Source organism: Monopterus albus, unplaced genomic scaffold (assembly GCF_001952655.1).
Source record: "Monopterus albus unplaced genomic scaffold, M_albus_1.0 scaffold562.1, whole genome shotgun sequence".
Classification (NCBI taxonomy): Eukaryota; Metazoa; Chordata; class Actinopteri; order Synbranchiformes; family Synbranchidae; genus Monopterus; species Monopterus albus.
Genome location: NW_018128442.1, coordinates 73,898 through 82,071, shown reverse-complemented (window position 1 = coordinate 82,071; position 8,174 = coordinate 73,898).

Here is an 8,174-nt window from a genome sequence, read left to right as displayed (position 1 = left end):
GTGAACCTCTACCGCTGTGCCACTGAGGGCATCCTGACCAGCGGTATCACAGTCTGGTACGGAAACTGCTCTGTCTCCAACGACAAGGTATTGCAGCGGGTGGTGAAAACTGCCCAACACATCACAAGGACTCCACTTCCAGCTATTGAGGGTGTCCACAGGAAATGTTGTCTCTGACATGCTTGCAGCATTCTCAAGGACTCCTCTCACTCTGCTCACATCTGGGAAGCCCTTCATGAACCTCCAGACCAAACCCAGTAGAATCAGGAACAGCCTCTTCCCCACAGCTGTCTCCTTACTGAACTCTGTCCCCCGTCTACCCCCCACTGCCTTCCTCTATACCACTACACACACCTCACCCCTTCTCACCTCTCCTCCTGGGACTAAGGCAATACACTTCTGTTACCTGTAATGCTGAAGTGATCAGTTAATTTAAATATACTCAGAATACTGCTCTGTTATTCATTTGCACATTGTTCATATCCAGAGACTGTATATTTATCTTTGCACTATTTACATCTTTTGAACTGCTCACTCTTATCTTCTTATTCTGCACTATTTCATTCCATTTCATCCCATTGCACCTGTGTTCTATAAGCTTAATGTACTTTATCCATTATTTGTAATTTAAATCCATAGTCTGTTGTATATTGTACATTACCCAACATATCTTAATGTAAACATCAATTGTGAATATCTAATGGTAAATTAGTACTGACTGTACATACTGAATACTCTGCATTGCTGTTATTGCACTTCTGGTTAGATGCTAAACTGTATTTTGTTGCCTTGTACTTGTACATGTGTAGCCGGTCTCATCTCTACGCGGCCATCAAGTAAAATCTCTGCGTTGTGTCTTTAGTGATGAATTGTAGACAGGAGTTTGCCATCCACAGGAGAGTTTATTTTCTGTGTGAAACACAATTGAACCAGTACATCCACTTATTGGGTCTCCCTGTTGCACATCTGAAGGGCAAAAAAAAGGTGACAACAGACTCCATGTGAGACCTTCGATGCGCTTCAACCTAGCTAAAACATTGCAACCAGCGCTAGTTTGCACGTTAATAAAGTGGTGTACTTCACACAGGACAGAACGATTTTCACACACTTAGCAAGAATGCAATAGAGAACAATAGCTCTGTACCATAACAGTCTGAACAGTAAAGTGTGGGTTTTTCTTTTTTTATGGAAATAAAACACTTAAAATTACGAGAACACAGTATACAGCTCACCTCTCCTCAGCTTTCCACAGTAACTGAGGAGGACCGCGAAAAAACAGGAAACTACATAACGGGGCAATGGCCTTCAAAATAAAAGCTCCTGACCAACAAAACCATTCAAGGCAACACATCTATGCAAAAATATTGAACAATATGACATGAAACAAAGAACTGAATGCATTACACTGAGATCTTAACAATAGAAGTGGACATTAACACCCCAAAATAAAATAATATGCACTGTAAGGTTTTGAGAATGTTCACACTGCATATTAATCTGCTACACATGCATAATGACAAAGTTGAATCTAATCTAATCTAATTTGATGACACTGTGACAAGCAAGTTTCCACAGATGACATATTTAAGGTCACCAGACAGAGTAATGACTTACTCTGTGTTACTTACTATGAGCATTTTCTGACTGTTGTATATATTCTTAGTCTGCCCTTTATTGGAGGTGAATTATGGTTGCGACCCAGTTTAGTTTGCTCTGTATTTGGTTTAGGTTTGGCTTTACTTGTTTCCAGCTATGACTTTCGTTGTTTTGTTAGATATATCCCTGGGGTCTGCTTAATACTGACATATGCTATCTGGATTGCCCTGATCTACTTAAGGCATCATTAGGAGAGAGGAGCTGCTCTAACGGACAGATATGTCTCTCTTACAGATACTTAATCTGCAAAAATGGAGTAGCTAACAAAAACCATTGTAAAAGCAGGTCAGGAAGCAATGGTAAACAAAATTTGTTGCTTTGTTAGTATGTTTGACACCACTGCTTGCTATAGAATGTAAATTGTAATAATACTTGTCTCTGTTGTTGCTACCCTGCATGTTTATTTTTACCAGTCAACATCTATGACATCAGGCCTCTGGAGTTTGAACATGATTATGCAAAATTTAAATTCAAGGGGTGGTGCAGTTTGATAAAGAAAAAAGGCTCAGACTCAAACCGACCACTGTCCAAACTCTCATGTGTCTTTATTTAATAGACCACATGTGCATTTTAAGCTCAGGTACCAAAGACTGAATAAGACAATCAGATGGAGATTGAACTAATAAACATATTTTAGTCATTAATGTTTTGTTTTTGACAAGCTTAATGGATAATAACTTCAATGTAACATACTGGGTATGTGGAAGTTGACAAATACAGATATCTTTATTTTATGATCATGTTTACAGCATATATTCTAATACTCTGCATTAATTCCACTATTGTGTCTCTCATCATGATTCACAAAAACCTCCATCAGCCCATGTACATTTTCATTGCAGCCTTGTTACTGAACTCTGTTCTTCTCAGCACTTCTCTCTACCCAAAGCTGTTGACTGATGTCTTATCTGAAAAACATATAATTTCCTATTCAGCCTGTCTCTTTCAGTGGCATACATATTACTGTGTAGTCTTTTCAGAACATTTGCTGTTAGCAGCCATGGCCTATGACAGGTATGTGTCTATATGTAAACCTCTACAGTATCCAACTATCATGAAAACATCAAAGATATGTATTTTCCTGGTTTTAGCTTGGCTTCTGCCTGTTTGTGTGATTGCAGTGCCAGTTAGCCTGAGTGCTGATGCTAAACTCTGTAAGTTTACTTTTAAAGCAATCATTTGTGGCAGCGCAGTGATCAAACTTCACTGTGTGATGTCAAGAGCATTATATTTATATGGTTTATTTGTTATTGTAATTCTTGACATTATCCCTGTGCTTTTCATACTTTTTACCTACACCAGGATACTTATAATATCCTATCGAAGTAGTAGAGAAGTCAGAAAAAAAGCTGTACTGACCTGCTTACCTAATCTCCTGATTCTAACCAACTTTTCCTGTTCCATGGTATTTGAATTAGTTGTAGGTCGACTGGACACAGATGTTCCCAAAACTGTGCGTTTAATAATGACATTACAAGTCATTTTGTACAGTCCTCTCTTTAATCCAATTGTTTATGGACTAAAAATGAAAGAAATTTATAGACATGTCAAGAGGTTGCTCTGTGTATGTAAAATGGTCTAAGATTGTACTAACTGATAACAGGTGTCACTGAATGTGTCATAATAAAGCATAGATATGATCTCTTTGAATCTTTAAAGGCACTAGATGGGTTAGGTGTTAGGGTTAGAAACATTTGTTTCTCCTAATGAGCAAATTGTTATCCACTTCAACAATGTACTGACTACTGACTAACATTAAAACCCAAACCAACAAAACCAAAGGTACATTTCTCCTCTAATCACAAATTTAATTGAGATTTTTCCAGTTTGCTTTTATTGATCTGTAACAAAAATATATCTCTATTACTGGTAATGACAATCATTATCTCTGGCTGTAGTGTTTATATAGTTATGGTTTATAATCAATATATTCATGTTTGAAAATCAAGGCAAAATAATGTGCAAGTTTTTGACTTGGCAGTGTACATGAGTAAAATTGTAGTTTGGTGCTCTGAAAGAAAAAGCAGTGATTAACATTACAGTTATTTTATTAGTATATGTAGAGTGTATGAACCAGTGTTGGTTCTTCTGAAATGTCTTGGTAAACCCTGTAACCAACAAGAAAACCAGCACTAATTGTCAACGTTGTAGTTAGTAAATCCAGCAGCATGTATAATTAACTTCTGTTTACATATGTCCAGCTATTATTTGCACAGTTTTCCCTGAAATATGCAATCAGCAATGTTGGGGAAGCTGCTTTGACAGAAAACTGCAGCTTTGCAAAGTACCAGTTACTTCACAGTACAAGTAGTTGAATTACAGTAAAGCCACCAAAGGACACATGTATTTGGGCTAAATAAAGTTACTGAGAAAAAGTACTTCAGACTCCTTTGTTTAAATAATATCAAATTGACAGTGATGATATTATTGTGATCATGTGATATAATGGTAAATGGACTGTATTTATATAGCGCATATTTCACAGTGTGTTCCACTGGCCAAAGCATTTTACAGGAGATCATACGAGAGTCTGACGCACACTGGTGCCAGTCAAACCACCGGGAGCAATTTGGGGTTCAGTGTCTTGCTCAGGGACACTTAAGCATGCGGGTAGACCAGGAGTCGAACCACCAACTTGCTGGTCAGAAGATGACTGCCCTACCTCGTAAGCCACAGCCACCCAATCATTATGTTTTTTACAGTATTGAATTATACAATTTAGGTAAAATGGCTTTCATTCTAAACTCAGCACTTGACAATTGTAGTTTTTAATGTTTTCTACAAGATTATGTGATTTGTCCATTTTTGGCCAAGACAGCAATTTCATGTAATATTCTTAGTTTCCACTAGGGTGTGTGATGGCTCCAATGGAGCCAATGAATGACACAATTTTGGCATAGGTGTGATGTCGGATAATGATTTGTTTGTGTATGAAAAAAAATTGTGCCTCCACGTGAAATTGCAGCACAAACATGTATTTGCAAGATAGAGTGAAATAAATTATGATGTATCATACCTCTAAGTTGCAGTGAATTTCTGTTGATGCAGGCTATTATGCTTTGAGTTTCCCAGGCAAACTTGGCTTTGATGCACATGTTGAAAAAAAAATCAAAGGACATCTTGCAGAGGTCAAAGATGCAGCTGCAGGAGAAACAAAAACAAACTCTGGCAGGGTGCCCACCTGATGACCCTGTAGACTTGCCTTCACTCCTACACCCACACAGAACTTATCGCAATAGCTTTTTTTGGCCAAGTATGTTTAAACACAAGGAGTTTGTCAAGGAGTGGTGTCAGTTGTTGGACAGCTGAGTGGACCCGGCTCTCAGAGGTGACTTACACCACAAGCCAGACGGACCAGCCACTGCTTAACCTAAGCAGACACAATGCAGGTGCTGTGTGTCAAGCCACATATTTGCTCTTTGCTTGGTTGAAGATAGGATTAACTGGGCCTGCTGACTTGCTTGGCTCAAGCTCACTGGTATTTTCTTCTGAGCTTGTGGACCCACTACTTGGAGACTTTCTGCTTGTCTACCAGCCAGTCCCTGTAGGGTGGTTCCATCTACACCATCCTGGATTCATACCCTCCCCCTGTGAGGCGATATCACCTGCCCTATGTGATTCTGGAAGTTCTGCTCTTGCTACATCCATTCTTGTGTCTGTGTGATCTCACAGTTTTTTTTTTGTTTGTTTTTTCTTTGCTAATGAGCAATGGCTGAGGTGGAACCAAAATCTCCTACTGTCAATCTTGAGGGCTGTTGGAGTTTCCAATAGTATGTTTGTTGTATTTATGTATTAGGGCCAGCACAATTAGGCTTTCTACGGCATGTTTTAAACACCTTGGCATACACCCAATTGCCTGGGTTTATCCTCTGCAGTTCTTCTAGAATCTCACCTGTTCTCTCCTGTGTGGCACCTTTCACCTGTTGGAATACTACTTTATGGATTTAGGTTAGATGCTGGACGTAGCTTGACAGTTCCCTCTCCAGCTGCTTTAAGCAGAGATCTATTATATGGGCCTCTGTATGGGTCAACTGTCAGAATTTCACATGATTAGATGGATGCTCCTGTTAGTTTGCATTCTCATGTGCATCAAAGCTAAGGTCTCTACCAAATTTAGACTACCTCCTGCACATACCTGAGCCAGCTTTGCTTTTAGAGTAGCATTATCTCTTTCAACCATTGCCTGTGATTATGGATAGTACATAATCACCCAAACCTTTGCTTGATCCCTTACATTCCAGTTATCACCTGCACTAGCTCTGCTACAAAGTGTGGTCCATTACCTGAGATTATTTTATCAAGTAAACCAAACTTTGGGAAAGACCTCCTCACACAGAAACTTAGCATCTGACCCTGATGTAGGCATTGCTTTTATCTATCTGCTGAATCTGACAACCATCACCAGAATTTACTTAATCACCTTTTATTGGCCAAGTATTTTACACAAAATACGAATGTCTCCGGTACAGAACCGAGGCAGCCATCTGTGGCGCCAACTCACACACACACACACCCTGATGAATGGGGGGGGGGGGTTCAGTGTCTTGCCCAAGGACACGTGGACTGCAAGCACTGAGATTTGAACCTTCAACCTTCGGGTTGGGAAATGACTGCTCTACCCACTGTCGCCTCCCACTTCTGCCTCTGTATCCTCTCAGTCATGTCAATATAGTCTATCATCAGGAGCCTAATGGTTTGTCTGGAGGTGGAATATGGGGGATTGGTTCAGAAAAAGCCTTTCTATTGCTGTATTGTCGTGCTTGAATGTGATACTGACTAAATTAATTCAGAATCAGAATCAACTTTATTGGCCAGGTGTGACGGACACACGAGGAATTTGACTCTGGTACATCGGCTCTCAATGTGCAAAACAGTAAACCAGCATAAGGCTGTGTAATATAACAAAATAGCAGTAAACAATGCAGACAACAAAGGAATGTTCATTGAAATGAGATAAATAGGGATAAAAACAGTTCTTAAAACTAGAGATCTCTATGACTCTGTATAATCTGTACAATGTATATATACACAGGTATTGCACTGAGAGTTATTGTCTAATCATACTGTCATGGGTTAAGTGTTCATCAGAGCGACAGCCTGGGGGAAGAAACTGTCCCTGTGCCTGGTTGTCTTAGTGCACAGTGACCTGTAGCAGAGGAGAGGAGTTCAAATAGGTTGTGTCCGGGGTGTGAGGGGTCTGCAGTGATCCTCTCCGCCCTCCTTTTGGCCCGTGCAGTGTACAGGTCCTCCATGGAGGGCAGGTTCACACCAGTGCAGTCCTGACTGTCTGCTGAAGTCTATACTTGTCCTGTTTGGTTGCTGAGCCAAACCAGTCAGTGATAGACGTGCAGAGAACAGACTCGATGATTCCTCTGTATCAGCAGCTCCTGAGGCAGGTCAAACTTCCTGAGCTGGCACAGGAAGTACATCCTCTGCGATGCCTTCTTGATGCCCAAGAACGTGAAGAACTTTACTGCTGATACAGTGCTGCCAAGTATGGTAAGTGGGGGCAAGGTGGGAGGGCTCTTCCTGAAGTTCACTGTCATTTCCACTGTTTTGAGCGTGTTCAGCTCAAGTTTGTTGCGGCTACACCACAGGACCAGCTGCTCTACCCCCCTTCTGTAGGGTGACTCATCATCGTCTCAGATGAGACCAATGACTGCTGTGTCATCTGCAAACTTTAGGAGCTTGACAGAGGGGTCCTTCGACATGCAGTCGTTGACGCGCACATTGCCTCTCAGGCGGAGGAGGTCATGATCAGCGTCTCCATGAAACACCCCAACATCCTGCGTACGTTCGGCGGCTTCTGGTGCAACGTCCCCGGCTACCAGTTGGGAGGCAGAGTGGTGCTCCTCATGGAACGAGCCCTGTTCTCGTTGAAGGAGTTCATGTGGCACATGCGAAGTGCCGTGGTCATGCCCGCCGTAGAACTGGACACCCTGCGAGGGCTGGAGTACTTGAGATCGAGAGCCATCCAGCACAGGGACTTCACGTACAGGAACGTCTTGGTCTGTCACCAGCCAAATAGAAAGCCCATACCCTTCGCTTTCAAGATCAGCGACTTTGGCACGGCGTGCAACTTCTCCACGCCGGATCATATGCGAGGCAACCGCACTAACATGGCTCCCGAAGTGCTGTGGTGCTTGAACGCGGCCACCGGGAGCAACATATTCAGCTGGTACTGTGTGATGTGGGAGTTGCACAGCGACTCGCCCTTGGTGCCATACAAGGGGTCCGAGCAAGGTTACTGTAAAAAGACGCACGCCGCGAACCTATCCAACTTGGTTGGCGTTTACAACCCGGAGTAGGACGAGACATTCGAGCTGGACTACATGAAGGCTATGAACGCTCGAGCTCTTCACGCGAAGCACAAAGACACAAGGCCTGCCATGCAGACGATACTGGCCACCCTCCGTCACACGGGCTGCAACATAGCAGATAAGTACTTTGTCACCATGGGAGTGCTGTGCATCACGCTGTTCCCTCAAGAGAGGTGGTCTCCGTCCGAACTGCTGAAC